Source organism: Paramisgurnus dabryanus, chromosome 19 (genome assembly GCF_030506205.2).
Source record: "Paramisgurnus dabryanus chromosome 19, PD_genome_1.1, whole genome shotgun sequence".
Classification (NCBI taxonomy): Eukaryota; Metazoa; Chordata; class Actinopteri; order Cypriniformes; family Cobitidae; genus Paramisgurnus; species Paramisgurnus dabryanus.
Window position 1 is genome coordinate 33,305,823 of NC_133355.1, and position 15,581 is coordinate 33,321,403.

At 46.7% G+C, this 15,581-nt stretch overlaps 29 non-coding genes across 29 annotated transcripts; all 29 read left to right on the forward strand.

The window, feature by feature from the left end:
• Positions 1–408: 408 nt before the first annotated feature.
• trnap-ugg (transfer RNA proline (anticodon UGG)) lies at positions 409–480 on the forward strand. The gene has a single exon. It is a non-coding gene; the product is annotated as a tRNA-Pro (tRNA).
• Positions 481–570: 90 nt separating this feature from the next.
• Positions 571–644, forward strand: trnai-aau (transfer RNA isoleucine (anticodon AAU)). The gene has a single exon. It is a non-coding gene; the product is annotated as a tRNA-Ile (tRNA).
• Positions 645–725: 81 nt separating this feature from the next.
• trnaf-gaa (transfer RNA phenylalanine (anticodon GAA)) lies at positions 726–798 on the forward strand. Its single transcript has one exon. It is a non-coding gene; the product is annotated as a tRNA-Phe (tRNA).
• A 115-nt stretch (positions 799–913) lies between these two features.
• Positions 914–985, forward strand: trnaq-cug (transfer RNA glutamine (anticodon CUG)). Its single transcript has one exon. It is a non-coding gene; the product is annotated as a tRNA-Gln (tRNA).
• Positions 986–1,857: 872 nt separating this feature from the next.
• Positions 1,858–1,929, forward strand: trnap-agg (transfer RNA proline (anticodon AGG)). Its single transcript has one exon. It is a non-coding gene; the product is annotated as a tRNA-Pro (tRNA).
• Positions 1,930–3,260: 1,331 nt separating this feature from the next.
• Positions 3,261–3,332, forward strand: trnap-ugg (transfer RNA proline (anticodon UGG)). Its single transcript has one exon. It is a non-coding gene; the product is annotated as a tRNA-Pro (tRNA).
• A 90-nt stretch (positions 3,333–3,422) lies between these two features.
• On the forward strand, positions 3,423–3,496 carry trnai-aau (transfer RNA isoleucine (anticodon AAU)). Its single transcript has one exon. It is a non-coding gene; the product is annotated as a tRNA-Ile (tRNA).
• An 81-nt stretch (positions 3,497–3,577) lies between these two features.
• trnaf-gaa (transfer RNA phenylalanine (anticodon GAA)) lies at positions 3,578–3,650 on the forward strand. The gene has a single exon. It is a non-coding gene; the product is annotated as a tRNA-Phe (tRNA).
• A 115-nt stretch (positions 3,651–3,765) lies between these two features.
• Positions 3,766–3,837, forward strand: trnaq-cug (transfer RNA glutamine (anticodon CUG)). The gene has a single exon. It is a non-coding gene; the product is annotated as a tRNA-Gln (tRNA).
• Positions 3,838–4,688: 851 nt separating this feature from the next.
• On the forward strand, positions 4,689–4,760 carry trnap-agg (transfer RNA proline (anticodon AGG)). The gene has a single exon. It is a non-coding gene; the product is annotated as a tRNA-Pro (tRNA).
• Positions 4,761–6,091: 1,331 nt separating this feature from the next.
• On the forward strand, positions 6,092–6,163 carry trnap-ugg (transfer RNA proline (anticodon UGG)). Its single transcript has one exon. It is a non-coding gene; the product is annotated as a tRNA-Pro (tRNA).
• A 90-nt stretch (positions 6,164–6,253) lies between these two features.
• trnai-aau (transfer RNA isoleucine (anticodon AAU)) lies at positions 6,254–6,327 on the forward strand. Its single transcript has one exon. It is a non-coding gene; the product is annotated as a tRNA-Ile (tRNA).
• An 81-nt stretch (positions 6,328–6,408) lies between these two features.
• On the forward strand, positions 6,409–6,481 carry trnaf-gaa (transfer RNA phenylalanine (anticodon GAA)). Its single transcript has one exon. It is a non-coding gene; the product is annotated as a tRNA-Phe (tRNA).
• A 125-nt stretch (positions 6,482–6,606) lies between these two features.
• trnaq-cug (transfer RNA glutamine (anticodon CUG)) lies at positions 6,607–6,678 on the forward strand. Its single transcript has one exon. It is a non-coding gene; the product is annotated as a tRNA-Gln (tRNA).
• Positions 6,679–7,523: 845 nt separating this feature from the next.
• trnap-agg (transfer RNA proline (anticodon AGG)) lies at positions 7,524–7,595 on the forward strand. The gene has a single exon. It is a non-coding gene; the product is annotated as a tRNA-Pro (tRNA).
• Positions 7,596–8,926: 1,331 nt separating this feature from the next.
• trnap-ugg (transfer RNA proline (anticodon UGG)) lies at positions 8,927–8,998 on the forward strand. The gene has a single exon. It is a non-coding gene; the product is annotated as a tRNA-Pro (tRNA).
• A 90-nt stretch (positions 8,999–9,088) lies between these two features.
• On the forward strand, positions 9,089–9,162 carry trnai-aau (transfer RNA isoleucine (anticodon AAU)). Its single transcript has one exon. It is a non-coding gene; the product is annotated as a tRNA-Ile (tRNA).
• Positions 9,163–9,243: 81 nt separating this feature from the next.
• trnaf-gaa (transfer RNA phenylalanine (anticodon GAA)) lies at positions 9,244–9,316 on the forward strand. The gene has a single exon. It is a non-coding gene; the product is annotated as a tRNA-Phe (tRNA).
• Positions 9,317–9,431: 115 nt separating this feature from the next.
• On the forward strand, positions 9,432–9,503 carry trnaq-cug (transfer RNA glutamine (anticodon CUG)). The gene has a single exon. It is a non-coding gene; the product is annotated as a tRNA-Gln (tRNA).
• Positions 9,504–10,375: 872 nt separating this feature from the next.
• On the forward strand, positions 10,376–10,447 carry trnap-agg (transfer RNA proline (anticodon AGG)). Its single transcript has one exon. It is a non-coding gene; the product is annotated as a tRNA-Pro (tRNA).
• Positions 10,448–11,777: 1,330 nt separating this feature from the next.
• On the forward strand, positions 11,778–11,849 carry trnap-ugg (transfer RNA proline (anticodon UGG)). Its single transcript has one exon. It is a non-coding gene; the product is annotated as a tRNA-Pro (tRNA).
• Positions 11,850–11,939: 90 nt separating this feature from the next.
• On the forward strand, positions 11,940–12,013 carry trnai-aau (transfer RNA isoleucine (anticodon AAU)). Its single transcript has one exon. It is a non-coding gene; the product is annotated as a tRNA-Ile (tRNA).
• Positions 12,014–12,094: 81 nt separating this feature from the next.
• On the forward strand, positions 12,095–12,167 carry trnaf-gaa (transfer RNA phenylalanine (anticodon GAA)). Its single transcript has one exon. It is a non-coding gene; the product is annotated as a tRNA-Phe (tRNA).
• Positions 12,168–12,282: 115 nt separating this feature from the next.
• Positions 12,283–12,354, forward strand: trnaq-cug (transfer RNA glutamine (anticodon CUG)). The gene has a single exon. It is a non-coding gene; the product is annotated as a tRNA-Gln (tRNA).
• Positions 12,355–13,226: 872 nt separating this feature from the next.
• On the forward strand, positions 13,227–13,298 carry trnap-agg (transfer RNA proline (anticodon AGG)). The gene has a single exon. It is a non-coding gene; the product is annotated as a tRNA-Pro (tRNA).
• A 1,330-nt stretch (positions 13,299–14,628) lies between these two features.
• trnap-ugg (transfer RNA proline (anticodon UGG)) lies at positions 14,629–14,700 on the forward strand. Its single transcript has one exon. It is a non-coding gene; the product is annotated as a tRNA-Pro (tRNA).
• Positions 14,701–14,790: 90 nt separating this feature from the next.
• trnai-aau (transfer RNA isoleucine (anticodon AAU)) lies at positions 14,791–14,864 on the forward strand. The gene has a single exon. It is a non-coding gene; the product is annotated as a tRNA-Ile (tRNA).
• An 81-nt stretch (positions 14,865–14,945) lies between these two features.
• Positions 14,946–15,018, forward strand: trnaf-gaa (transfer RNA phenylalanine (anticodon GAA)). Its single transcript has one exon. It is a non-coding gene; the product is annotated as a tRNA-Phe (tRNA).
• Positions 15,019–15,133: 115 nt separating this feature from the next.
• On the forward strand, positions 15,134–15,205 carry trnaq-cug (transfer RNA glutamine (anticodon CUG)). The gene has a single exon. It is a non-coding gene; the product is annotated as a tRNA-Gln (tRNA).
• Positions 15,206–15,581: the final 376 nt, after the last annotated feature.

A 15,581-nucleotide genomic window follows, 5' to 3' on the forward strand; every position in this document is an offset into this window, starting at 1 on the left:
TTGTCACAGTACTTTGTTTCCATCTATGCTGCAGCAGTTTTGCAAAAAGGGCTTTTTCTGTGCAGAAATGACTGTGACCATGGGAACAAATCATTGATAGGATTGGGTGATGAGTGTTTGGCTCAGAGCCTGTAAGTCAAAACAAAGGTGTTCAGCTGGGTACAGGTCTGGGATTTATTCAGACCAGTCAAGTTCTTTCACACCATTTCAAATTTCAAGCAATTAACATGTACTAATATCGACAAGTGCTTATTTTGACACCAGCCCAACACTAAGGCAGGTTGGCTCATTGTGGCTAATCAGAGTAGCAGGACCCAACAGGCCCATCCCCAGGAACTGCCTGAGGACATGGTGACTATGTTGTGGTCACATGTTTCACAGCGGCATAGCAACGAGGTAGTACGCCTTGGCTCGTTGGTCTAGGGGTATGATTCTCGCTTTGGGTGCGAGAGGTCCCGGGTTCAAATCCCGGACGAGCCCGTCTCTCGCTTTGCTTCTTGTTGCTGCTACACTATGAAACATTCATGTCAGTCTTGTCAGAGACATGCGCAGTTCCACGTGTAAACGCGTGGCCGGTTAGCTCAGTTGGTTAGAGCGTGGTGCTAATAACGCCAAGGTCGCGGGTTCAATCCCCGTACGGGCCAAGCGTTTTATTCTACCTCCTCTGGCTGACCGCTTTAATGGTGTGATTTTTCATGGACATTTCTGCCACATAAGCCGTTGGGGCCGAAATAGCTCAGTTGGGAGAGCGTTAGACTGAAGATCTAAAGGTCCCTGGTTCGATCCCGGGTTTCGGCAATAAGGGGCAATTCTTAAGGTTTTGTTTAGCCGACTCACTGCGGCTTACCTGACAGTCCCTGTCCGAGTGTCCTTTTCTCCGTGACCCAGGGAGTCAGGTGCAAACGCAAACTGTGGTTCCATGGTGTAATGGTTAGCACTCTGGACTCTGAATCCAGCGATCCGAGTTCAAATCTCGGTGGGACCTATTGGATGTTTTGTGGTTTCCAAGCAGAACCGTGTCCAAGGGAACAGTGTTTGTTACCCCGGGAACAGTGTTTGTTACCCCCAAAACAATCCCCCGCCCTTTAAGCCTTTCTACCAGAGCACTCAGGCTGTAGACGAAAAAGGAGTTAATTCAAGCAACATTGAGCACTGTTTTCTGTTCACCCTGACGGTGGGCCAACAATACACAATGTGCCAAATTTCAGCAACCACAAGCACATTACAAGGAAGCAAATTAAACATGTACGAAACCTTAGGATAAATGAAAAATCCATCGACGTTTTGGCTAAAGAAAACACACAGCTCATGTGTACAGGCCAAAGGAAACACACAGCTCACATGTACAATCTGATAATGAAATGCAATAAAAATACCTTACCAGAAATGACAGGAAGACAAATGAACATAGAAAGAAAGTGATTCCAATTTTTAATGGCAATAAAACGCTCTTGGAATGTAAAGCTCCATGTTGCTTTGTGAAGTAACATCCTTATAGAAGACGTTCATGTGTGTGCTCAGGTGCCATACTGAGGACCGACACTGGGACCTGTTGGCTTTTTGAGGCAAAATGTAAAATCTGGAGCCAAAGTGAAGCCCTTTTCTGCAAGTGTGAACGGCAGAAGCACCCACAGAGAGGGCACGCCGCGGGTCTGTAACATCAGAGAATTTAGCAACAAGTGTCAACCACGTGGAGAATGCGGGCATCGATCCCGCTACCTCTCGCATGCTAAGCGAGCGCTCTACCATTTGACCTAATTCCCCTTATGCCTAACACGTGACTGCTTTGGCTTTTTGGAAGCTGGCTGCTACGTGCTGGAAAAATGTTTCCCAGGGGGCCGGTGGGGTTGCCCGATTGGCTCGTTGGTCTAGGGGTATGATTCTCGCTTAGGGTGCGAGAGGTCCCGGGTTCAAATCCCGGACGAGCCCACCTCTAAACTCGTCTCTCGGAGCTTTAACGCTCAACACCATTGTGTATGGCAATCCGGGCAGTAGAGGAATGTCAACGAGGGACGTCAGAGGCGCCTCTGCCTTTGGGATTTCCATGTAGATACCGTGTCCGAGGCGGTCTGGGTGTGGAATCACCTAGACGATCCCTTTATGCTTTCTGCCAGAGGGCTTGCTGTTTTAACAAACGATGAGTTAATTTCAAGCAACACAATTGACTCAACATGAAAAATGAACCAGGCTATTCGTCCTACTCCCTCCTGGCCAGGAAAGGCAAAGCATCCTGTCTACTGGGCCTGGGTAGGTACCCTGATGTGCCTGAAGCTATGAGAGTTAAATATAGAACCAGGCTAGTGATGCATGGTGTCCAATTTAGTTTACGGATGATTCATCAGAATTTTCTCCCAATCTAAAATCAACACTTGGAAAATGTGATAAAGACATGGCTTCTTAGATGTTACTTGACGTTACAACGTACACTAAGTATTGGGATGCCCCTTCTAATAAAGATGTTTGGGGCAACACAGTGGCCATCCCAAACAGAGCACTGTTGTCTCACAGCAAGAAGGTCTCCTGTTCAAGCCCTGGCTGGGTCAGGAGGCCATTCTGTGTGGAGTTTACATGTTCCCCTTGAGTCAACGTGGAATTACTCTGGGCACTGCGTTATTGGGTTTCCTTCCACAGTACAAAAACTATACACACCTTGATCTATACATAGACACATACCGAGGGAAGGGCAATTTGACATCTCCAATCACCTAACCTGCATTTCTGGCGTTGCCAATAACCAGTTCTCGCCATGAATATACCCATAGATGCTGAAATGGCGTTAAGAATAAATTAACATGTTTAACTATTCCAGTTTTTCCAAACAAAACAAATATTAATGCTGTACAATACAGACCTTGTCACAGTACTTTGTTTCCATCTATGCTGCAGCAGTTTTGCAAAAAGGGCTTTTTCTGTGCAGAAATGACTGTGACCATGGGAACAAATCATTGATAGGATTGGGTGATGAGTGTTTGGCTCAGAGCCTGTAAGTCAAAACAAAGGTGTTCAGCTGGGTACAGGTCTGGGATTTATTCAGACCAGTCAAGTTCTTTCACACCATTTCAAATTTCAAGCAATTAACATGTACTAATATCGACAAGTGCTTATTTTGACACCAGCCCAACACTAAGGCAGGTTGGCTCATTGTGGCTAATCAGAGTAGCAGGACCCAACAGGCCCATCCCCAGGAACTGCCTGAGGACATGGTGACTATGTTGTGGTCACATGTTTCACAGCGGCATAGCAACGAGGTAGTACGCCTTGGCTCGTTGGTCTAGGGGTATGATTCTCGCTTTGGGTGCGAGAGGTCCCGGGTTCAAATCCCGGACGAGCCCGTCTCTCGCTTTGCTTCTTGTTGCTGCTACACTATGAAACATTCATGTCAGTCTTGTCAGAGACATGCGCAGTTCCACGTGTAAACGCGTGGCCGGTTAGCTCAGTTGGTTAGAGCGTGGTGCTAATAACGCCAAGGTCGCGGGTTCAATCCCCGTACGGGCCAAGCGTTTTATTCTACCTCCTCTGGCTGACCGCTTTAATGGTGTGATTTTTCATGGACATTTCTGCCACATAAGCCGTTGGGGCCGAAATAGCTCAGTTGGGAGAGCGTTAGACTGAAGATCTAAAGGTCCCTGGTTCGATCCCGGGTTTCGGCAATAAGGGGCAATTCTTAAGGTTTTGTTTAGCCGACTCACTGCGGCTTACCTGACAGTCCCTGTCCGAGTGTCCTTTTCTCCGTGACCCAGGGAGTCAGGTGCAAAAGCAAACTGTGGTTCCATGGTGTAATGGTTAGCACTCTGGACTCTGAATCCAGCGATCCGAGTTCAAATCTCGGTGGGACCTATTGGATGTTTTGTGGTTTCCAAGCAGAACCGTGTCCAAGGGAACAGTGTTTGTTACCCCCAAAACAATCCCCCGCCCTTTAAGCCTTTCTACCAGAGCACTCAGGCTGTAGACGAAAAAGGAGTTAATTCAAGCAACATTGAGCACTGTTTTCTGTTCACCCTGACGGTGGGCCAACAATACACAATGTGCCAAATTTCAGCAACCACAAGCACATTACAAGGAAGCAAATTAAACATGTACGAAACCTTAGGATAAATGAAAAATCCATCGACGTTTTGGCTAAAGAAAACACACAGCTCATGTGTACAGGCCAAAGGAAACACACAGCTCACATGTACAATCTGATAATGAAATGCAATAAAAATACCTTACCAGAAATGACAGGAAGACAAATGAACATAGAAAGAAAGTGATTCCAATTTTTAATGGCAATAAAACGCTCTTGGAATGTAAAGCTCCATGTTGCTTTGTGAAGTAACATCCTTATAGAAGACGTTCATGTGTGTGCTCAGGTGCCATACTGAGGACCGACACTGGGACCTGTTGGCTTTTTGAGGCAAAATGTAAAATCTGGAGCCAAAGTGAAGCCCTTTTCTGCAAGTGTGAACGGCAGAAGCACCCACAGAGAGGGCACGCCGCGGGTCTGTAACATCAGAGAATTTAGCAACAAGTGTCAACCACGTGGAGAATGCGGGCATCGATCCCGCTACCTCTCGCATGCTAAGCGAGCGCTCTACCATTTGACCTAATTCCCCTTATGCCTAACACGTGACTGCTTTGGCTTTTTGGAAGCTGGCTGCTACGTGCTGGAAAAATGTTTCCCAGGGGGCCGGTGGGGTTGCCCGATTGGCTCGTTGGTCTAGGGGTATGATTCTCGCTTAGGGTGCGAGAGGTCCCGGGTTCAAATCCCGGACGAGCCCACCTCTAAACTCGTCTCTCGGAGCTTTAACGCTCAACACCATTGTGTATGGCAATCCGGGCAGTAGAGGAATGTCAACGAGGGACGTCAGAGGCGCCTCTGCCTTTGGGATTTCCATGTAGATACCGTGTCCGAGGCGGTCTGGGTGTGGAATCACCTAGACGATCCCTTTATGCTTTCTGCCAGAGGGCTTGCTGTTTTAACAAACGATGAGTTAATTTCAAGCAACACAATTGACTCAACATGAAAAATGAACCAGGCTATTCGTCCTACTCCCTCCTGGCCAGGAAAGGCAAAGCATCCTGTCTACTGGGCCTGGGTAGGTACCCTGATGTGCCTGAAGCTATGAGAGTTAAATATAGAACCAGGCTAGTGATGCATGGTGTCCAATTTAGTTTACGGATGATTCATCAGAATTTTCTCCCAATCTAAAATCAACACTTGGAAAATGTGATAAAGACATGGCTTCTTAGATGTTACTTGACGTTACAACGTACACTAAGTATTGGGATGCCCCTTCTAATAAAGATGTTTGGGGCAACACAGTGGCCATCCCAAACAGAGCACTGTTGTCTCACAGCAAGAAGGTCTCCTGTTCAAGCCCTGGCTGGGTCAGGAGGCCATTCTGTGTGGAGTTTACATGTTCCCCTTGAGTCAACGTGGAATTACTCTGGGCACTGCGTTATTGGGTTTCCTTCCACAGTACAAAAACTATACACACCTTGATCTATACATAGACACATACCGAGGGAAGGGCAATTTGACATCTCCAATCACCTAACCTGCATTTCTGGCGTTGCCAATAACCAGTTCTCGCCATGAATATACCCATAGATGCTGAAATGGCGTTAAGAATAAATTAACATGTTTAACTATTCCAGTTTTTCCAAACAAAACAAATATTAATGCTGTACAATACAGACCTTGTCACAGTACTTTGTTTCCATCTATGCTGCAGCAGTTTTGCAAAAAGGGCTTTTTCTGTGCAGAAATGACTGTGACCATGGGAACAAATCATTGATAGGATTGGGTGATGAGTGTTTGGCTCAGAGCCTGTAAGTCAAAACAAAGGTGTTCAGCTGGGTACAGGTCTGGGATTTATTCAGACCAGTCAAGTTCTTTCACACCATTTCAAATTTCAAGCAATTAACATGTACTAATATCGACAAGTGCTTATTTTGACACCAGCCCAACACTAAGGCAGGTTGGCTCATTGTGGCTAATCAGAGTAGCAGGACCCAACAGGCCCATCCCCAGGAACTGCCTGAGGACATGGTGACTATGTTGTGGTCACATGTTTCACAGCGGCATAGCAACGAGGTAGTACGCCTTGGCTCGTTGGTCTAGGGGTATGATTCTCGCTTTGGGTGCGAGAGGTCCCGGGTTCAAATCCCGGACGAGCCCGTCTCTCGCTTTGCTTCTTGTTGCTGCTACACTATGAAACATTCATGTCAGTCTTGTCAGAGACATGCGCAGTTCCACGTGTAAACGCGTGGCCGGTTAGCTCAGTTGGTTAGAGCGTGGTGCTAATAACGCCAAGGTCGCGGGTTCAATCCCCGTACGGGCCAAGCGTTTTATTCTACCTCCTCTGGCTGACCGCTTTAATGGTGTGATTTTTCATGGACATTTCTGCCACATAAGCCGTTGGGGCCGAAATAGCTCAGTTGGGAGAGCGTTAGACTGAAGATCTAAAGGTCCCTGGTTCGATCCCGGTTTTCGGCAATAAGGGGCAATAAGGGGCAATTCTTAAGGTTTTGTTTAGCCGACTCACTGCGGCTTACCTGACAGTCCCTGTCCGAGTGTCCTTTTCTCCGTGACCCAGGGAGTCAGGTGCAAAAGCAAACTGTGGTTCCATGGTGTAATGGTTAGCACTCTGGACTCTGAATCCAGCGATCCGAGTTCAAATCTCGGTGGGACCTATTGGATGTTTTGTGGTTTCCAAGCAGAACCGTGTCCAAGGGAACAGTGTTTGTTACCCCGGGAACAGTGTTTGTTACCCCCAAAACAATCCCCCGCCCTTTAAGCCTTTCTACCAGAGCACTCAGGCTGTAGACGAAAAAGGAGTTAATTCAAGCAACATTGAGCACTGTTTTCTGTTCACCCTGACGGTGGGCCAACAATACACAATGTGCCAAATTTCAGCAACCACAAGCACATTACAAGGAAGCAAATTAAACATGTACGAAACCTTAGGATAAATGAAAAATCCATCGACGTTTTGGCTAAAGAAAACACACAGCTCATGTGTACAGGCCAAAGGAAACACACAGCTCACATGTACAATCTGATAATGAAATGCAATAAAAATACCTTACCAGAAATGACAGGAAGACAAATGAACATAGAAAGAAAGTGATTCCAATTTTTAATGGCAATAAAACGCTCTTGGAATGTAAAGCTCCATGTTGCTTTGTGAAGTAACATCCTTATAGAAGACGTTCATGTGTGTGCTCAGGTGCCATACTGAGGACCGACACTGGGACCTGTTGGCTTTTTGAGGCAAAATGTAAAATCTGGAGCCAAAGTGAAGCCCTTTTCTGCAAGTGTGAACGGCAGAAGCACCCACAGAGAGGGCACGCCGCGGGTCTGTAACATCAGAGAATTTAGCAACAAGTGTCAACCACGTGGAGAATGCGGGCAACGATCCCGCTACCATTTGACCTAATTCCCCTTATGCCTAACACGTGACTGCTTTGGCTTTTTGGAAGCTGGCTGCTACGTGCTGGAAAAATGTTTCCCAGGGGGCCGGTGGGGTTGCCCGATTGGCTCGTTGGTCTAGGGGTATGATTCTCGCTTAGGGTGCGAGATGTCCCGGGTTCAAATCCCGAACGAGCCCACCTCTAAACTCGTCTCTCGGAGCTTTAACGCTCAACACCATTGTGTATGGCAATCCGGGCAGTAGAGGAATGTCAACGAGGGACGTCAGAGGCGCCTCTGCCTTTGGGATTTCCATGTAGATACCGTGTCCGAGGCGGTCTGGGTGTGGAATCACCTAGACGATCCCTTTATGCTTTCTGCCAGAGGGCTTGCTGTTTTAACAAACGATGAGTTAATTTCAAGCAACACAATTGACTCAACATGAAAAATGAACCAGGCTATTTGTCCTACTCCCTCCTGGCCAGGAAAGGCAAAGCATCCTGTCTACTGGGCCTGGGTAGGTACCCTGATGTGCCTGAAGCTATGAGAGTTAAATATAGAACCAGGCTAGTGATGCATGGTGTCCAATTTAGTTTACGGATGATTCATCAGAATTTTCTCCCAATCTAAAATCAACACTTGGAAAATGTGATAAAGACATGGCTTCTTAGATGTTACTTGACGTTACAACGTACACTAAGTATTGGGATGCCCCTTCTAATAAAGATGTTTGGGGCAACACAGTGGCCATCCCAAACAGAGCACTGTTGTCTCACAGCAAGAAGGTCTCCTGTTCAAGCCCTGGCTGGGTCAGGAGGCCATTCTGTGTGGAGTTTACATGTTCCCCTTGAGTCAACGTGGAATTACTCTGGGCACTGCGTTATTGGGTTTCCTTCCACAGTACAAAAACTATACACACCTTGATCTATACATAGACACATACCGAGGGAAGGGCAATTTGACATCTCCAATCACCTAACCTGCATTTCTGGCGTTGCCAATAACCAGTTCTCGCCATGAATATACCCATAGATGCTGAAATGGCGTTAAGAATAAATTAACATGTTTAACTATTCCAGTTTTTCCAAACAAAACAAATATTAATGCTGTACAATACAGACCTTGTCACAGTACTTTGTTTCCATCTATGCTGCAGCAGTTTTGCAAAAAGGGCTTTTTCTGTGCAGAAATGACTGTGACCATGGGAACAAATCATTGATAGGATTGGGTGATGAGTGTTTGGCTCAGAGCCTGTAAGTCAAAACAAAGGTGTTCAGCTGGGTACAGGTCTGGGATTTATTCAGACCAGTCAAGTTCTTTCACACCATTTCAAATTTCAAGCAATTAACATGTACTAATATCGACAAGTGCTTATTTTGACACCAGCCCAACACTAAGGCAGGTTGGCTCATTGTGGCTAATCAGAGTAGCAGGACCCAACAGGCCCATCCCCAGGAACTGCCTGAGGACATGGTGACTATGTTGTGGTCACATGTTTCACAGCGGCATAGCAACGAGGTTGTACGCCTTGGCTCGTTGGTCTAGGGGTATGATTCTCGCTTTGGGTGCGAGAGGTCCCGGGTTCAAATCCCGGACGAGCCCGTCTCTCGCTTTGCTTCTTGTTGCTGCTACACTATGAAACATTCATGTCAGTCTTGTCAGAGACATGCGCAGTTCCACGTGTAAACGCGTGGCCGGTTAGCTCAGTTGGTTAGAGCGTGGTGCTAATAACGCCAAGGTCGCGGGTTCAATCCCCGTACGGGCCAAGCGTTTTATTCTACCTCCTCTGGCTGACCGCTTTAATGGTGTGATTTCTCATGGACATTTCTGCCACATAAGCCGTTGGGGCCGAAATAGCTCAGTTGGGAGAGCGTTAGACTGAAGATCTAAAGGTCCCTGGTTCGATCCCGGGTTTCGGCAATAAGGGGCAATTCTTAAGGTTTTGTTTAGCCGACTCACTGCGGCTTACCTGACAGTCCCTGTCCGAGTGTCCTTTTCTCCGTGACCCAGGGAGTCAGGTGCAAAAGCAAACTGTGGTTCCATGGTGTAATGGTTAGCACTCTGGACTCTGAATCCAGCGATCCGAGTTCAAATCTCGGTGGGACCTATTGGATGTTTTGTGGTTTCCAAGCAGAACCGTGTCCAAGGGAACAGTGTTTGTTACCCCGGGAACAGTGTTTGTTACCCCCAAAACAATCCCCCGCCCTTTAAGCCTTTCTACCAGAGCACTCAGGCTGTAGACGAAAAAGGAGTTAATTCAAGCAACATTGAGCACTGTTTTCTGTTCACCCTGACGGTGGGCCAACAATACACAATGTGCCAAATTTCAGCAACCACAAGCACATTACAAGGAAGCAAATTAAACATGTACGAAACCTTAGGATAAATGAAAAATCCATCGATGTTTTGGCTAAAGAAAACACACAGCTCATGTGTACAGGCCAAAGGAAACACACAGCTCACATGTACAATCTGATAATGAAATGCAATAAAAATACCTTACCAGAAATGACAGGAAGACAAATGAACATAGAAAGAAAGTGATTCCAATTTTTAATGGCAATAAAACGCTCTTGGAATGTAAAGCTCCATGTTGCTTTGTGAAGTAACATCCTTATAGAAGACGTTCATGTGTGTGTGCTCAGGTGCCATACTGAGGACCGACACTGGGACCTGTTGGCTTTTTGAGGCAAAATGTAAAATCTGGAGCCAAAGTGAAGCCCTTTTCTGCAAGTGTGAACAACAGAAGCACCCAGAGAGGGCACGCCGCGGGTCTGTAACATCAGAGAATTTAGCAACAAGTGTCAACCACGTGGAGAATGCGGGCATCGATCCCGCTACCTCTCGCATGCTAAGCGAGCGCTCTACCATTTGACCTAATTCCCCTTATGCCTAACACGTGACTGCTTTGGCTTTTTGGAAGCTGGCTGCTACGTGCTGGAAAAATGTTTCCCAGGGGGCCGGTGGGGTTGCCCGATTGGCTCGTTGGTCTAGGGGTATGATTCTCGCTTAGGGTGCGAGAGGTCCCGGGTTCAAATCCCGGACGAGCCCACCTCTAAACTCGTCTCTCGGAGCTTTAACGCACAACACCATTGTGTATGGCAATCCGGGCAGTAGAGGAATGGCAACGAGGGACGTCAGAGGCGCCTCTGCCTTTGGGATTTCCATGTAGATACCGTGTCCGAGGCGGTCTGGGTGTGGAATCACCTAGACGATCCCTTTATGCTTTCTGCCAGAGGGCTTGCTGTTTTAACAAACGATGAGTTAATTTCAAGCAACACAATTGACTCAACATGAAAAATGAACCAGGCTATTCGTCCTACTCCCTCCTGGCCAGGAAAGGCAAAGCATCCTGTCTACTGGGCCTGGGTAGGTACCCTGATGTGCCTGAAGCTATGAGAGTTAAATATAGAACCAGGCTAGTGATGCATGGTGTCCAATTTAGTTTACGGATGATTCATCAGAATTTTCTCCCAATCTAAAATCAACACTTGGAAAATGTGATAAAGACATGGCTTCTTAGATGTTACTTGACGTTACAACGTACACTAAGTATTGGGATGCCCCTTCTAATAAGATGTTTGGGGCAACACAGTGGCCATCCCAAACAGAGCACTGTTGTCTCACAGCAAGAAGGTCTCCTGTTCAAGCCCTGGCTGGGTCAGGAGGCCATTCTGTGTGGAGTTTACATGTTCCCCTTGAGTCAACGTGGAATTACTCTGGGCACTGCGTTATTGGGTTTCCTTCCACAGTACAAAAACTATACACACCTTGATCTATACATAGACACATACCGAGGGAAGGGCAATTTGACATCTCCAATCACCTAACCTGCATTTCTGGCGTTGCCAATAACCAGTTCTCGCCATGAATATACCCATAGATGCTGAAATGGCGTTAAGAATAAATTAACATGTTTAACTATTCCAGTTTTTCCAAACAAAACAAATATTAATGCTGTACAATACAGACCTTGTCACAGTACTTTGTTTCCATCTATGCTGCAGCAGTTTTGCAAAAAGGGCTTTTTCTGTGCAGAAATGACTGTGACCATGGGAACAAATCATTGATAGGATTGGGTGATGAGTGTTTGGCTCAGAGCCTGTAAGTCAAAACAAAGGTGTTCAGCTGGGTACAGGTCTGGGATTTATTCAGACCAGTCAAGTTCTTTCACACCATTTCAAATTTCAAGCAATTAACATGTACTAATATCGACAAGTGCTTATTTTGACACCAGCCCAACACTAAGGCAGGTTGGCTCATTGTGGCTAATCAGAGTAGCAGGACCCAACAGGCCCATCCCCAGGAACTGCCTGAGGACATGGTGACTATGTTGTGGTCACATGTTTCACAGCGGCATAGCAACGAGGTAGTACGCCTTGGCTCGTTGGTCTAGGGGTATGATTCTCGCTTTGGGTGCGAGAGGTCCCGGGTTCAAATCCCGGACGAGCCCGTCTCTCGCTTTGCTTCTTGTTGCTGCTACACTATGAAACATTCATGTCAGTCTTGTCAGAGACATGCGCAGTTCCACGTGTAAATGCGTGGCCGGTTAGCTTAGTTGGTTAGAGCGTGGTGCTAATAACGCCAAGGTCGCGGGTTCAATCCCCGTACGGGCCAAGCGTTTTATTCTACCTCCTCTGGCTGACCGCTTTAATTGTGTGATTTTTTATGGACATTTCTGCCACATAAGCCGTTGGGGCCGAAATAGCTCAGTTGGGAGAGCGTTAGACTGAAGATCTAAAGGTCCCTGGTTCGATCCCGGGTTTCGGCAATAAGGGGCAATTCTTAAGGTTTTGTTTAGCCGACTCACTGCGGCTTACCTGACAGTCCCTGTCCGAGTGTCCTTTTCTCTGTGACCCAGGGAGTCAGGTGCAAAAGCAAACTGTGGTTCCATGGTGTAATGGTTAGCACTCTGGACTCTGAATCCAGCGATCCGAGTTCAAATCTCGGTGGGACCTATTGGATGTTTTGTGGTTTCCAAGCAGAACCGTGTCCAAGGGAACAGTGTTTGTTACCCCGGGAACAGTGTTTGTTACCCCCAAAACAATCCCCCGCCCTTTAAGCCTTTCTACCAGAGCACTCAGGCTGTAGACGAAAAAGGAGTTAATTCAAGCAACATTGAGCACTGTTTTCTGTTCACCCTGACGGTGGGCCAACAATACACAATGTGCCAAATTTCAGCAACCACAAGCACATTACAAGGAAGCAAATTAAACATGTACGAAACCTTAGGATAAATGAAAAATCCATCGATGTTTTGGCTAAAGAAAACACACAGCTCATGTGTACAGGCCAAAGGAAACACACAGCTCACATGTACAATCTGATAATGAAATGCAATAAAAATACCTTACCAGAAATGACAGGAAGACAAATGAACATAGAAAGAAAGTGATTCCAATTTTTAATGGCAATAAAACGCTCTTGGAATGTAAAGCTCCATGTTGCTTTGTGAAGTAACATCCTTATAGAAGACGTTCATGTGTGTGTGCTCAGGTGCCATACTGAGGACCGACACTGGGACCTGTTGGCTTTTTGAGGCAAAATGTAAAATCTGGAGCCAAAGTGAAGCCCTTTTCTGCAAGTGTGAACAACAGAAGCACCCAGAGAGGGCACGCCGCGGGTCTGTAACATCAGAGAATTTAGCAACAAGTGTCAACCACGTGGAGAATGCGGGCATCGATCCCGCTACCTCTCGCATGCTAAGCGAGCGCTCTACCATTTGACCTAATTCCCCTTATGCCTAACACGTGACTGCTTTGGCTTTTTGGAAGCTGGCTGCTACGTGCTGGAAAAATGTTTCCCAGGGGGCCGGTGGGGTTGCCCGATTGGCTCGTTGGTCTAGGGGTATGATTCTCGCTTAGGGTGCGAGAGGTCCCGGGTTCAAATCCCGGACGAGCCCACCTCTAAACTCGTCTCTCGGAGCTTTAACGCACAACACTATTGTGTATGGCAATCCGGGCAGTAGAGGAATGGCAACGAGGGACGTCAGAGGCGCCTCTGCCTTTGGGATTTCCATGTAGATACCGTGTCCGAGGCGGTCTGGGTGTGGAATCACCTAGACGATCCCTTTATGCTTTCTGCCAGAGGGCTTGCTTTTTTAACAAACGATGAGTTAATTTCAAGCAACACAATTGACTCAACATGAAAAATGAACCAGGCTATTCGTCCTACTCCCTCCTGGCCAGGAAAGGCAAAGCATCCTGTCTACTGGGCCTGGGTAGGTACCCTGATGTGCCTGAAGCTATGAGAGTTAAATATAGAACCAGGCTAGTGATGCATGGTGTCCAATTTAGTTTACGGATGATTCATCAGAATTTTCTCCCAATCTAAAATCAACACTTGGAAAATGTGATAAAGACATGGCTTCTTAGATGTTACTTGACGTTACAACGTACACTAAGTATTGGGATGCCCCTTCTAATAAGATGTTTGGGGCAACACAGTGGCCATCCCAAACAGAGCACTGTTGTCTCACAGCAAGAAGGTCTCCTGTTCAAGCCCTGGCTGGGTCAGGAGGCCATTCTGTGTGGAGTTTACATGTTCCCCTTGAGTCAACGTGGAATTACTCTGGGCACTGCGTTATTGGGTTTCCTTCCACAGTACAAAAACTATACACACCTTGATCTATACATAGACACATACCGAGGGAAGGGCAATTTGACATCTCCAATCACCTAACCTGCATTTCTGGCGTTGCCAATAACCAGTTCTCGCCATGAATATACCCATAGATGCTGAAATGGCGTTAAGAATAAATTAACATGTTTAACTATTCCAGTTTTTCCAAACAAAACAAATATTAATGCTGTACAATACAGACCTTGTCACAGTACTTTGTTTCCATCTATGCTGCAGCAGTTTTGCAAAAAGGGCTTTTTCTGTGCAGAAATGACTGTGACCATGGGAACAAATCATTGATAGGATTGGGTGATGAGTGTTTGGCTCAGAGCCTGTAAGTCAAAACAAAGGTGTTCAGCTGGGTACAGGTCTGGGATTTATTCAGACCAGTCAAGTTCTTTCACACCATTTCAAATTTCAAGCAATTAACATGTACTAATATCGACAAGTGCTTATTTTGACACCAGCCCAACACTAAGGCAGGTTGGCTCATTGTGGCTAATCAGAGTAGCAGGACCCAACAGGCCCATCCCCAGGAACTGCCTGAGGACATGGTGACTATGTTGTGGTCACATGTTTCACAGCGGCATAGCAACGAGGTAGTACGCCTTGGCTCGTTGGTCTAGGGGTATGATTCTCGCTTTGGGTGCGAGAGGTCCCGGGTTCAAATCCCGGACGAGCCCGTCTCTCGCTTTGCTTCTTGTTGCTGCTACACTATGAAACATTCATGTCAGTCTTGTCAGAGACATGCGCAGTTCCACGTGTAAACGCGTGGCCGGTTAGCTCAGTTGGTTAGAGCGTGGTGCTAATAACGCCAAGGTCGCGGGTTCAATCCCCGTACGGGCCAAGCGTTTTATTCTACCTCCTCTGGCTGACCGCTTTAATGGTGTGATTTTTCATGGACATTTCTGCCACATAAGCCGTTGGGGCCGAAATAGCTCAGTTGGGAGAGCGTTAGACTGAAGATCTAAAGGTCCCTGGTTCGATCCCGGGTTTCGGCAATAAGGGGCAATTCTTAAGGTTTTGTTTAGCCGACTCACTGCGGCTTACCTGACAGTCCCTGTCCGAGTGTCCTTTTCTCCGTGACCCAGGGAGTCAGGTGCAAAAGCAAACTGTGGTTCCATGGTGTAATGGTTAGCACTCTGGACTCTGAATCCAGCGATCCGAGTTCAAATCTCGGTGGGACCTTTTGGATGTTTTGTGGTTTCCAAGCAGAACCGTGTCCAAGGGAACAGTGTTTGTTACCCCGGGAACAGTGTTTGTTACCCCCAAAACAATCCCCCGCCCTTTAAGCCTTTCTACCAGAGCACTCAGGCTGTAGACGAAAAAGGAGTTAATTCAAGCAACATTGAGCACTGTTTTCTGTTCACCCTGACGGTGGGCCAACAATACACAATGTGCCAAATTTCAGCAACCACAAGCACATTACAAGGAAGCAAATTAAACATGTACGAAACCTTAGGATAAATGAAAAATCCATCGACGTTTTGGCTAAAGAAAACACACAGCTCACATGTACAATCTGATAATGAAATGCAATAAAAATACCTTACCAGAAATGACA